Here is a 15,007-nt window from a genome sequence, read left to right as displayed (position 1 = left end):
ATTTCAGAGGTATAATTCCTACGTGAAGGACAGATTCATGACAGTCTGTTAAGTGGGCTTACATGCATTGATGACTACTAAACCTACATGGATAAGAATTACAATATCTGTTATCAATGTATGTGGAGATTTGTTTACGAACCCCTAATTTCAAGCATCAGATTTTTTCAATATAAACTTAATAATAAGATAGGCACCCGTTCACTAGAATTTATTTATTCAGATAAATTAAAAATATTTAGTATGTAAATTGATTTGGGATGCCATTGCTAGACATAACATATAGTTGACATAATGGTTGAAAAATGTTCTACAAAAATAAATCCCATGTAAGCATCATAACCAGTTTATCTTTCAAAAAGCAGCGCTGTCAGAAATGTGACTTAACATCCAACATTACCATTAAAGAGGATTTTAAGTTACAATTCCACAAATACCAAACTTGCCTTTCTTACCTGCTCGAAATCAAAACTAGCACTTATAAAAAGTCATAAAGTAACCCAATGTTATCCTATGGGAGAAGGAGACTGTAGGAGAGTAGGGTCTGCTATCCTATGGTCACCCCAAATTTTTGCTTTTTGCTTCACTGGTTTTTGACATATTGAGGCTGTGGGCCTGCCAATCAGACCCCCAGCCTGCTGTTCTCTCTACTAAATTAAAACTATGCACCCTAGGTGCATAACCAATTGGAAGTGGATCACCCTGTCAGCCCCTGTACCAGTGTACACTAGGTACCCAGGGCATTGGTGTACCCAAGGCCTGCCAAGGGCTGCAGCATGTATTATGCCACCCCAGGCTTGGCCTAACAATTTGACACAACTGGCTGATCACTCAGCTGGGGTAAGTTGGTGTAATCACCTCTTACTTAGGTGTAGTATACCTATACCTAACCTTAAATGGGACACCTGGTAACCTATAAGTCACTCCTATGGCAGGCCTTAACAATCCTGAAGGCAGAGTGCTTGGTTCCATGTGAGATGGTGCTCTGGCATGAGCTGAGCCTGTCTGCAGTGGTCGGAACAACTTCCTTCTACTGTTTCCAGATATCGTCATACCATATACTCTTAAGTGCATTATGAACCTCGCGGTTAAATGCTATCTTTGGTTTGGCTTTATCAAAACATGTCGAGTAAGGTGTCATACGAATTGGAATACTAACCCCTCGCCAATTCTGGCGACGGGGTTAGCATTCCACCCTTCTAGAGGGACACGACATGTACAGTGCCTGAAACCCGGGTAAAATCAGACATAGCCTCAGCTCCACAAAATGGATGCTGCCACCACAGACACAAGTCTGCCCTCCTGCTGCTGGGAGTCCTTCCAGCTTGGGAGGTGTGGACAAAGGGTTTCCTGCCAGGGGAGGTGCGTGCACCACCCCAGACAGGATTTTGTGTATTGGTCAGGTAGGGCTTGAAAGAAACCAGACATGCCTGTGGCTCACAAGGAGCCTCGGTGCATATGCCAGTTCAAACCGGTCCTGGGGCACACCAGTCCCGGGCCTGGGGCGAGCTGGACAAAGGATTGGGGGTGTAACCACCCCCCTTCCTGGTCCCACCCATAGGGAGGGACCTAGCAGGTAGTCCGGCCCCTAGAATCCGCTTAAAGGTAGGAGCTGTGTCCTAAGACTTCAGACATCCTGGAATCAACTTAAAACTAAGAAGAAGACGGGAACTTCGACGCTCTGCTGCACAGAGGACTGAAGCCAATCTCCCCTGTGGTCAGGGAGTGACCACCTTGCTAACGCAAGCACCATCCAGCGAATCAACGTCTGCTTTGCCGCCGCCTCCCGCCGGAGCCCGAGCCCAGAGACTGACAAGACCTGGACCTCCAGACCTCTCACCGCCCGATCCACAGTCCCTGCAAAGAGGAGACCCGTGGAGGCACCGAGACACGTGGAGCCAGCCATCTTGAAACGACTACGACAAGCTGACCAGTGCAACAACCGAGGCTCCCTCCAAGTTGTGCTTTGGGTCCTGAGAAGCCCAACCCTCGAGCAGCATCTGCACCAAAGGTGAGCCCTCCAGCATCTCCACGATCTGCGTGGGGCCCTTCTGCATTTTGCCACTCGACGCGCCTAACCGGTTGCTGGCCCGCTGGCTAGTGGCCATCTTGGCGACGAAATCTACGACAAACACCGCTGGTCTGGTTGCTCCAGACTGGCCCTTGCTCCCCTCCAAAGGAGCAGTTCCTCTGACCTTGCTGGTCAGAACCATCAGCTTAAACTCCTTGCCTACAACAATTGCTTTTGCCAAGGCTTGTTTGCTTCGATCAAGTCGCCGACACCGCCGACAGCGAGAGCCTGCGTGGGACAGCTCGTGACTCGACTCCTGGACGTCGTCGACCTTCAGGGACCACGTGGCTGCAGAGTCAAGCTACACCTTCCTTCCTGTTTGCACCCGACATCGCCTGGTACCCACCTGGTGCCACGCTGGTCACTGGCTAGTGACTGTGAACACTGTCCCCTCTGCTTTCAGGTCTTCAACATCTCCGATCCACTCTTGGATCCCCTGCATCTCTTCCCGACCGACCGCCTGCAGCACTTTTGTCTACAGGCCCCACGGAACAGATAGAAGAAACCCGACGCACTTCGAGGCCTATGCACCCGCTTCCTGTGGGTGAGGTAAAGCTGGCACTCCGGTGCCCAAGTGTAGTATTACATCTCTAGTGCCTGTGTTCCAAATCTTAAGTTCCTAGGTCATCCGGAAGATTCCTTTTGCAGTAACTTTGTACTTTTTACGCACCCATTGAAACCTATGGGAGCACGCGTGTGACTATTTGCTCTGCACACGCCACCCGTGGACCTCCTGGTCACTAACTGACGTTAGCTCCTTGTAGGCCCAGCGATTCTAGAGGCCCTAGGCCTTTTCCCTTTTCTGTTCGTGGTACTTATACCACTATTTTAGTATATGGTTCGAGTGGCCACCAGGGCCTATCCATATAAAGTGCAACTTCTGTGTATTCTGTGATAATCTTGTTTGACGATTTGTGCTCCTGTGCTCATAAAGAGACTAGGGGTTACTTTGAGAAATAAATACATATATATTTTGAATATATATCTGTGTGGTGTCCTTTCATTGGTATAAAAGGGGGTTACTATTGGTAAAACAGCTTGCTTAACACGCATCACGAGTTTAGCCTCAAAGACTGCTTAGCCTACGCTACCACTAGGGCAGCTAGTCCGAAAAGGTTGACTTACAACCACACCATAAGGGTTGCTTGGCATGGTACAAGGTGGTCACTAGAACTAGTGAACAGCATATACCAGGCCAACTTCTCACATTGGTGAGCAGCGGTTGGATTTGAGCTTGCTGTGTTTTACCATTGTAATCTCTTGGTTACCAATTGAAAGATCACATAGGTACCTGTAGGTACATATAAAACAAGATTAGATATACTTAAGTTCTACTGAACTTAGTTGTTGTAGAGCAAAGGGAGTAGCACACCCTGACTACAACTACTAGATAGGTTCAGTAGGTAAACCCAAGTGTAGGTAGATTGCAACACATCCACCCACACTTAAGAGCAATGGCTGGGGCAGAGGGGTCCACTGTACCCATCTCTGTTGAGAGTGACCCCCCGAGGGCACCATCCATCTATGCTACCCTTAATCAAAATGAGCTCAGGCAGCTGGCAACTCTTAGAGGCCTTAAACAGCCCAAGAACCCTACCTCTGCTTTGCTCAGAGAGCTCTTGCAAGAAGATGAAAATCAAAAAGAGCTCAGGAAAGCTTCCCAGTTAGCCCCCTTAGGGACAGGAACAGGAGGCCCCCCTTCTGAAGATGCCACTGAGGTACCCCTTTCCAATAGTCACCCCTTAGATGGGATGCCTACCACAGAGGATGAGAGTGAAAAGGATACTGACAGTAGTGAGGATGAAGGGAGAACTAGCCCAGTGCCAAGTGTTATACTTGGCCCAGCTAAACTAAGGCTATTGGGGACTGACAGTGGGTTCACCCCACTGGATCTCCCCAGTGGACTTAACACAGGGCTTGGAAGGCAAAGGAATCGCTCAGGTGACTCCAATGCTTCCCATGGCTCTAGAGGCTCTCAAGGTCACTCCAGGAGAAGGATGACCACCCCTCAGAGGAGGGAACATGAGGCCAAGATGCAAGAAGCTCAGCTGAGGATCAGGAAGCAGGAGCTAGAAGTAGCCCTGATGGAAGAGAAACTTAGCAAGGCTAGACAGCATAAAGAGAGTGGGTCTATACCCACTGGTGGCAGCATTGTCCCTAAGGACAAAGATAGGGTTTTCGATAATAGAAACCTGTCTAAGGTTGTGCCCCCCTACAAAAGTGGGGATGACATCCACAAGTGGATAACTGCTCTTGAGAGGGCCTGCAAAGTACAGCAGGTTCCTGAAGACCAGTGGGCAGCAATCCTCTGGCTCTCCTTTGAGGGAAGAGGCAGAGACAGACTCCTCACTGTTAGAGAAGAGGATGTCAGAAACTACAGAGTCCTGAAGAGTGTTCTAGTTGATGGGTTAGGCTTAACCACTGAGCAGTACAGGTTAATGTTCAGAGACACCCAAAAGACACAGACTCAGGACTGGTCTGAATACATTGAATGTGCCACTAAGGCTTTGGAGGGTTGGTTGCTGGGAAGTAAGGTATCTGATTTTACAGGATTGTATAATTTGATGATGAGAGAACAGATTTTAAATAACTGTCAAAACCAGCAACTGCATCAACACTTGGTTGACTCTGATCTGACCTCTCCCCAAGAATTGGGAAAGAAGGCAGACAAATGGGTCAGAACCAGGGTTAAGCAAAAGAACCAGAACCAGGGCCAAGGGGGTGATCAGAAGAAAACAGACCAAAAGGGTGGAGATCAGAAACCTAAAGACCAGAAGTCTTCAACAGGGCCCCAAACTACTACTAAGGAGGGTGGGTCCCAACAGTCCAAAAAGAAGAAAGAAGGTCAAAAGAAACCCTGGTGCAATCATTGCAAGAATACAACTCACTGGACTAGTGATTGCAAAAAGGGTGGAGCCCCCAACACTGTTGCCCCTAAGGCACCTGCTCCCAGTACTACTGTTAGCAGTGTTGGTCCCCAGACAAAGGGTGTAGTGGGAATCACTATGGGAACTGAAGGAGATTCTGACTTAGACAGAACCCTGACACAGGCAGTCTTGATCTGTGATGGGGACATTGATTTGTCCCTGACTGTGAGCCCCAGTAACCTGGGCAAGTACAGACAGACTCCTTTAATTAATGACAAAGTGGCTCAAGCCTACAGGGACACATGTGCCAGTGTCACTATGGTGACACCAGGCTTTGTGGACCCTGGACAGTACATACCAGGTGAGAACTACCTGGTGACCAATGCCAGCAATGCCACTACTTCACATAGTGTGGCAGTTGTTAACTTCTCATGGGGAGGGGTAACTGGCCTCAAAAGGGTTGTGGTTAGTGCAGACCTCCCAGTAGAATGTTTGTTGGGCAATGACCTAGAGAGTTCTCTATGGTCAGAAGTGGAGTACAGGACTCATGCAGAGATGTTAGGTATATCATCACATGTCCTTGCTGTGACCAGGTCACAGGCCAAAAAGTGCCTCACTGAACCACAGGTCTTGGATCCTGGAACAATGGACCAAGCACCTACCAAGAAGAAGAACAGGAGGGTCAAGGCTGTGCCTTCCCCCCTGCCTCAGAGTGATGATCAGCCTTCCCAGGAAGCTGATCTAGAGGACCCTGAAGGAACTGTCCCTGAAGAGCTTGAACCTGACCAGGTTGAGTTTCTGGGGACAGGGGGACCTTCAAGGGCTGACTTGAGGCAGGCTCAGTTATCCTGTCCCTCTCTTGAACCCCTCAGACAGCTGGCTGCTGCTGAGGCTGCTGGGAATGCTCAAGGTACCCATAAAGTGTATTGGGATGAAGGGCTCCTTTATTCAGAGGCTAGAGACCCCAAGCCTGGTGCAACCAGGAGGTTGGTTATACCTCTGCAATTTAGGGGCTTCCTTCTTACCTTGGCCCATGATATTCCTTTAGCAGGACACCTAGGCCAGAACAAGACCTGGGACAGACTTGTCCCTCACTTTCACTGGCCTCATATGAATGAAGATACAAAGGAGTTTTGTCGCTCCTGTGTTACCTGCCAAGCCAGTGGCAAATCAGGTGGCACAACAAAGGCCCCCCTGATACCACTACCTGTGGTGGGGGTTCCCTTTGAAAGAGTGGGAATAGACATAGTGGGTCCCATGGATCCTCCCACTGCATCTGGGCACAGATTTATACTGGTGGTAGTGGATCATGCCACCAGGTATCCAGAGGCAATTCCCCTTAGGACCACTACAGCTCCTGTTGTGGCCAGGGCCCTGCTGGGAGTATTCTCCAGAGTGGGGTTTCCTAAGGAGGTAGTATCTGACAGAGGTACCAACTTTATGTCAGGATACTTAACAGCTATGTGGAAGGAATGTGGTGTCAACTACAAGTTCACCACCCCTTATCACCCACAATGCAATGGGCTTGTTGAGAGATTCAACAAGACCCTAAAGGGTATGATCAAAGGATTACCTGAAAAGCTCAGGCGAAGATGGGACATCCTTCTACCCTGCCTTCTGTTTGCTTACAGAGAGGTCCCACAAAAAGGAGTTGGCTACAGCCCCTTTGAATTGTTGTTTGGGCACCCTGTGAGAGGCCCACTGTGTTTGGTGAAGGAAGGCTGGGAGTTACCTCTCAAAAAGCCTAAGCTAGACATAGTGGACTATGTACTTGGTCTCCGCTCCAGGATGGCTGAGTATATGGAGAAGGCATCCAAAAACCTTGAGGCAAGCCAGGCCTTACAGAAAGCTTGGCATGACCAAAAGGCTGTCTTGGTTGAGTTTCAGCCAGGACAGAAGGTATGGGTGTTGGAGCCAGTGGCCCCAGCAGCACTCCAAGACAAATGGTCTGGACCCCATACAATCCTGGAAAAGAAGGGAGAGGTCACCTACTTGGTCGACCTAGGAACTCCCAGGAGTCCCCACAGGGTACTCCATGTTAACAGGCTTAAAGCATATGTTGACAGGGCAGACATGGGCTTGCTCATGGCTACAGATGAGGGACAGGAGGAAGAGAGTGACCCTCTCCCAGACCTGTTGTCTCAGAACCCTGAAGATGGCTCAGTTGAAGGAGTGACCCTTGGAGGCAACCTCACTGCCCATCAGCAGACTGAATGTAGACAGGTTCTACAATCATTTTCACATATGTTTTCCTTGATACCTAGTCAAACTGACTGGTGTACCCATGTGGTGGACACTGGTGACAGTCTGCCTGTAAAGAACAAGCTTTACAGACAACCTGACCACGTCAGGGACTGTATAAAGGCTGAGGTACATAAAATGCTGGAATTAGGTGTCATTGAACCCTCAGAGAGCCCCTGGGCTAGCCCAGTGGTTCTGGTCCCCAAACCTCACACCAAAGATGGCAAGAGAGAGATGAGGTTCTGTGTGGATTACAGAGGACTCAATGCTGTCACCAGGACAGATGCACACCCTATTCCAAGGGCAGATGAGCTCATAGACAAACTAGCTTCTGCAAAGTTTTTGAGCACATTTGACTTAACAGCTGGCTATTGGCAAATCAGATTAGCTGAGGAGTCTAAGGCCAAAACAGCATTCTCAACCCCAGGTGGGCATTATCAGTTTGTGGTGATGCCCTTTGGTCTGAAGAATGCACCTGCCACCTTCCAAAGGCTGGTGAACCAAGTCCTTACTGGGTTGGATGACTTTTGTGCAGCATATCTTGATGACATTGCTGTCTTTAGCTCCACCTGGGAGGATCACCTGATCCACCTGAAGAAGGCTCTTGAGGCTCTGCAAAGGGCAGGCCTCACTATCAAGGCTACTAAGTGCCAGATAGGGCAGAGTAAGGTTGTATATTTGGGCCACCTTGTAGGTGGAGGCCAAGTTCAACCACTGGAGAGTAAGATACAATCCATCAAGGACTGGTCCCCTCCAACCACCCAGACTCAAGTTCGAGCTTTCTTGGGCTTGACTGGGTACTACAGGAAGTTTGTTAAGAACTATGGGTCCATTGTGACTCCTCTTAATGATCTGACATCCAAGAAGATGCCCAAAAAGGTTCAGTGGACAGTAAGCTGTCAAAAGGCATTTGATGACCTGAAGGAGGCCATGTGCTCTGCACCTATCCTGAAAAGTCCTGACTACTCCAAAGAGTTTATTGTCCAAACAGATGCTTCTGAGTTGGGTGTGGGAGCTGTGCTGTCACAACTTAATGTAGATGGTCAAGACCAACCCATTGCTTTTATTAGCAGAAGGTTGACCCCCAGAGAGAAGAATTGGTCAGCTATTGAGAGGGAGGCCTTTGCTGTGGTGTGGGCCCTGAAGAAGCTGAGGCCATACTTGTTTGGCACTCACTTCAAGATTCAGACCGACCACAAGCCCCTCTTGTGGCTAAATCAGATGAAGGGTGAAAACCCCAAACTGCTTAGGTGGTCCATTTCCCTACAGGGGATGGACTTTACAGTGGAGCACCGGCCAGGTACTGACCATGGGAATGCAGATGGTCTCTCCAGGTACTTCCACTTAGGACATGAAGACGAGACTGGTCAAGGCTAGTTTAATGTCCCAGCGTTTGGGGGGGGGTTGTGTAGGAGAGTAGGGTCGGCTATCCTATGGTCACCCCAAATTTTTGCTTTTTGCTTCACTGGTTTTTGACATATTGAGGCTGTGGGCCTGCCAATCAGACCCCCAGCCTGCTGTTCTCTCTACTAAATTAAAACTATGCACCCTAGGTGCATAACCAATTGGAAGTGGATCACCCTGTCAGCCCCTGTACCAGTGTACACTAGGTACCCAGGGCATTGGTGTACCCAAGGCCTGCCAAGGGCTGCAGCATGTATTATGCCACCCCAGGCTTGGCCTAACAATTTGACACAACTGGCTGATCACTCAGCTGGGGTAAGTTGGTGTAATCACCTCTTACTTAGGTGTAGTATACCTATACCTAACCTTAAATGGGACACCTGGTAACCTATAAGTCACTCCTATGGCAGGCCTTAACAATCCTGAAGGCAGAGTGCTTGGTTCCATGTGAGATGGTGCTCTGGCATGAGCTGAGCCTGTCTGCAGTGGTCGGAACAACTTCCTTCTACTGTTTCCAGATATCGTCATACCATATACTCTTAAGTGCATTATGAACCTCGCGGTTAAATGCTATCTTTGGTTTGGCTTTATCAAAACATGTCGAGTAAGGTGTCATACGAATTGGAATACTAACCCCTCGCCAATTCTGGCGACGGGGTTAGCATTCCACCCTTCTAGAGGGACACGACATGTACAGTGCCTGAAACCCGGGTAAAATCAGACATAGCCTCAGCTCCACAAAATGGATGCTGCCACCACAGACACAAGTCTGCCCTCCTGCTGCTGGGAGTCCTTCCAGCTTGGGAGGTGTGGACAAAGGGTTTCCTGCCAGGGGAGGTGCGTGCACCACCCCAGACAGGATTTTGTGTATTGGTCAGGTAGGGCTTGAAAGAAACCAGACATGCCTGTGGTTCACAAGGAGCCTCGGTGCATATGCCAGTTCAAACCGGTCCTGGGGCACACCAGTCCCGGGCCTGGGGCGAGCTGGACAAAGGATTGGGGGTGTAACCACCCCCCTTCCTGGTCCCACCCATAGGGAGGGACCTAGCAGGTAGTCCGGCCCCTAGAATCCGCTTAAAGGTAGGAGCTGTGTCCTAAGACTTCAGACATCCTGGAATCAACTTAAAACTAAGAAGAAGACGGGAACTTCGACGCTCTGCTGCACAGAGGACTGAAGCCAATCTCCCCTGTGGTCAGGGAGTGACCACCTTGCTAACGCAAGCACCATCCAGCGAATCAACGTCTGCTTTGCCGCTGCCTCCCGCCGGAGCCCGAGCCCAGAGACTGACAAGACCTGGACCTCCAGACCTCTCACCGCCCGATCCACAGTCCCTGCAAAGAGGAGACCCGTGGAGGCACCGAGACACGTGGAGCCAGCCATCTTGAAACGACTACGACAAGCTGACCAGTGCAACAACCGAGGCTCCCTCCAAGTTGTGCTTTGGGTCCTGAGAAGCCCAACCCTCGAGCAGCATCTGCACCAAAGGTGAGCCCTCCAGCATCTCCACGATCTGCGTGGGGCCCTTCTGCATTTTGCCACTCGACGCGCCTAACCGGTTGCTGGCCCGCTGGCTAGTGGCCATCTTGGCGTTGAAATCTACGACAAACACCGCTGGTCTGGTTGCTCCAGACTGGCCCTTGCTCCCCTCCAAAGGAGCAGTTCCTCTGACCTTGCTGGTCAGAACCATCAGCTTAAACTCCTTGCCTACAACAATTGCTTTTGCCAAGGCTTGTTTGCTTCGATCAAGTCGCCGACACCGCCGACAGCGAGAGCCTGCGTGGGACAGCTCGTGACTCGACTCCTGGACGTCGTCGACCTTCAGGGACCACGTGGCTGCAGAGTCAAGCTACACCTTCCTTCCTGTTTGCACCCGACATCGCCTGGTACCCACCTGGTGCCACGCTGGTCACTGGCTAGTGACTGTGAACACTGTCCCCTCTGCTTTCAGGTCTTCAACATCTCCGATCCACTCTTGGATCCACTGCATCTCTTCCCGACCGACCGCCTGCAGCACTTTTGTCTACAGGCCCCACGGAACAGATAGAAGAAACCCGACGCACTTCGAGGCCTATGCACCCGCTTCCTGTGGGTGAGGTAAAGCTGGCACTCCGGTGCCCAAGTGTAGTATTACATCTCTAGTGCCTGTGTTCCAAATCTTAAGTTCCTAGGTCATCCGGAAGATTCCTTTTGCAGTAACTTTGTACTTTTTACGCACCCATTGAAACCTATGGGAGCACGCGTGTGACTATTTGCTCTGCACACGCCACCCGTGGACCTCCTGGTCACTAACTGACGTTAGCTCCTTGTAGGCCCAGCGATTCTAGAGGCCCTAGGCCTTTTCCCTTTTCTGTTCGTGGTACTTATACCACTATTTTAGTATATGGTTCGAGTGGCCACCAGGGCCTATCCATATAAAGTGCAACTTCTGTGTATTCTGTGATAATCTTGTTTGACGATTTGTGCTCCTGTGCTCATAAAGAGACTAGGGGTTACTTTGAGAAATAAATACATATATATTTTGAATATATATCTGTGTGGTGTCCTTTCATTGGTATAAAAGGGGGTTACTATTGGTAAAACAGCTTGCTTAACACGCATCACGAGTTTAGCCTCAAAGACTGCTTAGCCTACGCTACCACTAGGGCAGCTAGTCCGAAAAGGTTGACTTACAACCACACCATAAGGGTTGCTTGGCATGGTACAAGGTGGTCACTAGAACTAGTGAACAGCATATACCAGGCCAACTTCTCACAGAGACCTCACAGTAGTGAAAAACAAAATTGTGAGTTTTTCACTACCAAGACATGTAAAACTTAAAAGTACATGTCCACCTTTTTAATTACAGTACACCCTGCTCTATGGCCCGTTTAGGTGACTTCCTTAGGGGTGGCATGATTTATGTCATGAAAAGGGAGTTTTGGTCTTCGCAAGGAGGGTATATTGTCAGGTCAAAATGGCAGCTAAAAACTTCTGACAGGCTGCAATGGTAGGCCTGAGACATTTTTTTAAATGGCATGCTTAAGTGGGTGGCACAATAAGTTAATTTAGAAGCCCATAATATATGGTATACCACTTTACTAGAGACATAAGTAAATTAAATAGACCATTCAGATTTAAGCCCAGGTTACCATTTTCTAGGGAGAGAGCAGAAGCACTTTAGCAATGGTTAGAAGTGGTAAGGTGAGCAGAGTATTAAGGCCAGCAAAGAGAAATTTTGTAAGAGAAGTGGGCAAAAGGTTTAGGGAAAGACCACGCTAAGGCTGACAGTTCAAAAAACATTCATGGTTATCAGTTGGTATTCATGGTTCCATGGGATGCTGATTATGAGTTGTGTATGAGTCTTAGCGCATTTGCTGTTGCCTGGAGGTAAGAACTTAGTGTTTGCATTGTTGGTCCTAGAAAGAAGTCCACATATGTTAAGGTGTTCTCAAATAAAGACCCAAAGACCCATATGATTGGGCTTCTAGGTGGATTTAGTTAGTCCTTGTGTATTTTATTCTGAAAAGACATGGTTGGCATGAGGGGCAAGCAAAAGGGTATTTAAAAATATACATTTATCCTCATCTATTCGTTTTTCTTCTTCCCAACTCCGTTTTTCTCCATTGTGTTCAAAGAACTTAAGTAATTTTTCATAATCATGTTCATTGGCAAGTTGTCTGAGATCTTATCTTTTATAGTCATAATGACTAAATTGCACCTTTTATTAGCAGGTTTTGTTCCAATTCCTTGACCTTGTTGAAGTTGCTACAATTCCTTCTTTTAGTCTTTGTTAAGGAGTGTTTCACTTCCTGCACAGTATTTCACCAGTTTCAATTTCCGTACATAGGTGTATGCATCCACTCTAGTTTCTACCAAATCCACGTTTCGGTCCGACAAAAACGTTCGGCTATTTCTAGTACTTTCATTTCTGTTTTCATTCATTCTCACTGGCTGCAATTTCAAGCATTGTTGGCTCTGGGGCTTTTAGCATTATGATTCTTACTTTGGTAAATTAATGTTTGCTTTCAGCACTTATGTCTGATTTGCACCAGCAGTAGAAGAAAGATTTCCGTTGAATAATATTGATTTTAAATGCTAATTCCTAACTATAACGTGTGTGAAACCCATGGTTTTTTCAGTAAATTTGTATGGTTTTTTAAATGCTAATTCTTAAATTTAACGTGTGTGAAACATTTCGTTTTTTTTTTTACTTTGCAAGGTTTTTTACATCTTTTTTTTAAACTTTTTTTTCCCTTTAAACACTATGCTAAAATTTAATGCATTCTGCAATATATAAAGGTAAGATATAGTTGTATAACATAGTGAAACTCTTTAACTCATTTTTTTTTTTAATTTTTTTTTTTACCGTGCGCGTACGGAAAGTTATTCAAAATAGAATGTTGCGGATTTCCTATGGAAACACAATCCTAACTATAACTACCTACTGGCGACCGCCAGTACTGGCGGTCGCCAGTAGGTAGTTATAGTTAGGACCGTGTTTCCATAGGAAATCCGCAACATTCTATTTTGAATAACTTTGGCGCCGATTGACGAATCCTGGCGAAATTTTCATAATAGGTGGGGCGCTCCGCTCCGCTCCTACCCTGAAAGTCTCGGGGGGATTCGTCAAGTGGGGGCTGAGAAAAAGGGGGGTCCCAAAACGTGTTTTCCCCATGCATTTTTCCATAGGACCTTTAGTCCAAGCTACAGCCCGAACGGCTGAACAGAATTACTTGAAATTTGGCAGAGAGGTAGTCCTCAGGTCAGGGATGTGCCTTTTGTAGGTCTGGTGTAAATGTGTTCAGTATTTGCTGAGAAAATAACATTTAAATCAATATATATATCTATAGGCGCGCTCCGAGCGCGTACGGTAAGCTTACCGTACGCACACGCTGCCGTGCGCGAGCTTAATTCTGATTGGTGGTTACATGACTGTAAAAATTCGAATCGGTCGAAATCAGGAAGTGTCGGCCTCCATTTTGTGTGTCTCACACTGATAAACAAAGGAGGAGAACGTGGAAAGGGGGCAACGAAGAGAGTTGCAGACCCCCTAGCGTTTGTCAGGGGGTCCAAGAAGGTCATAAAAGTATGAAAAATAAATGTAACATTTTTTTTTATAAAATCGCGTGGTGCGCGTACGGTAAGCTTACCGCACGCGTACGGTAAAAAAAATAATAAAAAAAATAGTAAAAAACAAATTTAAGTGTTAAGATATTAGGGGGCTCTAAAAAGAGCCGTTGTGTTTATGAAGTGTTTTTTGGTACCTATAAGTAAGTACCGATGCAGAGTCTAAAGTTCAAGTGAAGTGGTGTGGCTCACTGGTTAGAGGCGGCAGACCCGAAGGCAGAGGACGGCCCAGGACCAGGGTTCAATTCCCGACGCGGCTGGGTCTTGGACCAGGGTCAGCGGACTCGATAATTCTCGCCTCGGTGCCTACACTAATCAGGGATCGCACTCGGCAACTCTGGGCATTAGCTTGCCTCATCTTCACAATGGCCCCCCCAGACCGCCAGGGATGCCTGGTCTCACCTTGGAGATTCCCGTCAGGGACCATCTCTCAGGGAAAGCCAGGACGGGTTCCGCAGCGGTCGAAGCGCGGAGATACTCCTCCGGGAGTCGATTCTAGCGCTATATAAGCCCACAATACAATACAATACAAGAGGAAGACTCTGTTGCCTTCATCATTGAAATGTACACCGTCTCCTCTATAAATGTCTTGCATGTTGTAACGCAAGTTGTTGTAGCATATAGAACCCATACCATAGTCTCTGAGGAAAGCAGAAATAGATTTGTTGACGTGCTTTCTTGCTTTGTCAATCTGCGGACAAAATTGGTTGGACCAGTTCCACTTTTGCCTTTGGCATATGTTAGAATATACGAAGGCAGATTGAGGAAAAAGCGACATCAATTGTACAAAGGTGTCCTTAATAAGCATTTCCAGACCTACACCAGTTAAAGTGCCTAGTTCATTTCCACCACAGTGCACAATAATAAGGTTAGGCTGTGGGAGATGTTGAAAGGTTTTCACCAAAGGCAATAATTGGTGCCACTTTAACCCTCTCTGACCAATCCATTTAATGTCTACATTTGGCAAAGCAAGGTCTCTCACCATACCTCTGTTTTCTGCATAGTTTTCACTCTAGAAGACATAGCTGTGACCTACAATCCACACTGTGAACATCTTTCAAGGAGATCTGGATGCACTCAGGAGGTGTCTTTCAGTAGAATGGCAATATGAAATGAAAGACAGTTGTAAAATGGAGGCATACATATTTTTTTAATAAAAAGAACTCATTGGCTGATTCAAACCATTTTACAGTTAAAACTGGGCTGTATGTGTACATTTTTTAGAAGCATGTTTTGTATTGGTTCAGAAAATTGTGTTCCCACAGAAGATTAATTTGGATTTGCTGTTAGGTTTGACAGGTGAAGCACTCTTGCTGT

Source organism: Triturus cristatus, chromosome 1_1, assembly GCF_964204655.1.
Source record: "Triturus cristatus chromosome 1_1, aTriCri1.1, whole genome shotgun sequence".
Classification (NCBI taxonomy): domain Eukaryota; kingdom Metazoa; phylum Chordata; class Amphibia; order Caudata; family Salamandridae; genus Triturus; species Triturus cristatus.
The sequence above is the reverse complement of the archived record's forward strand: the minus strand, read 5'-3'. Positions refer to the sequence as shown.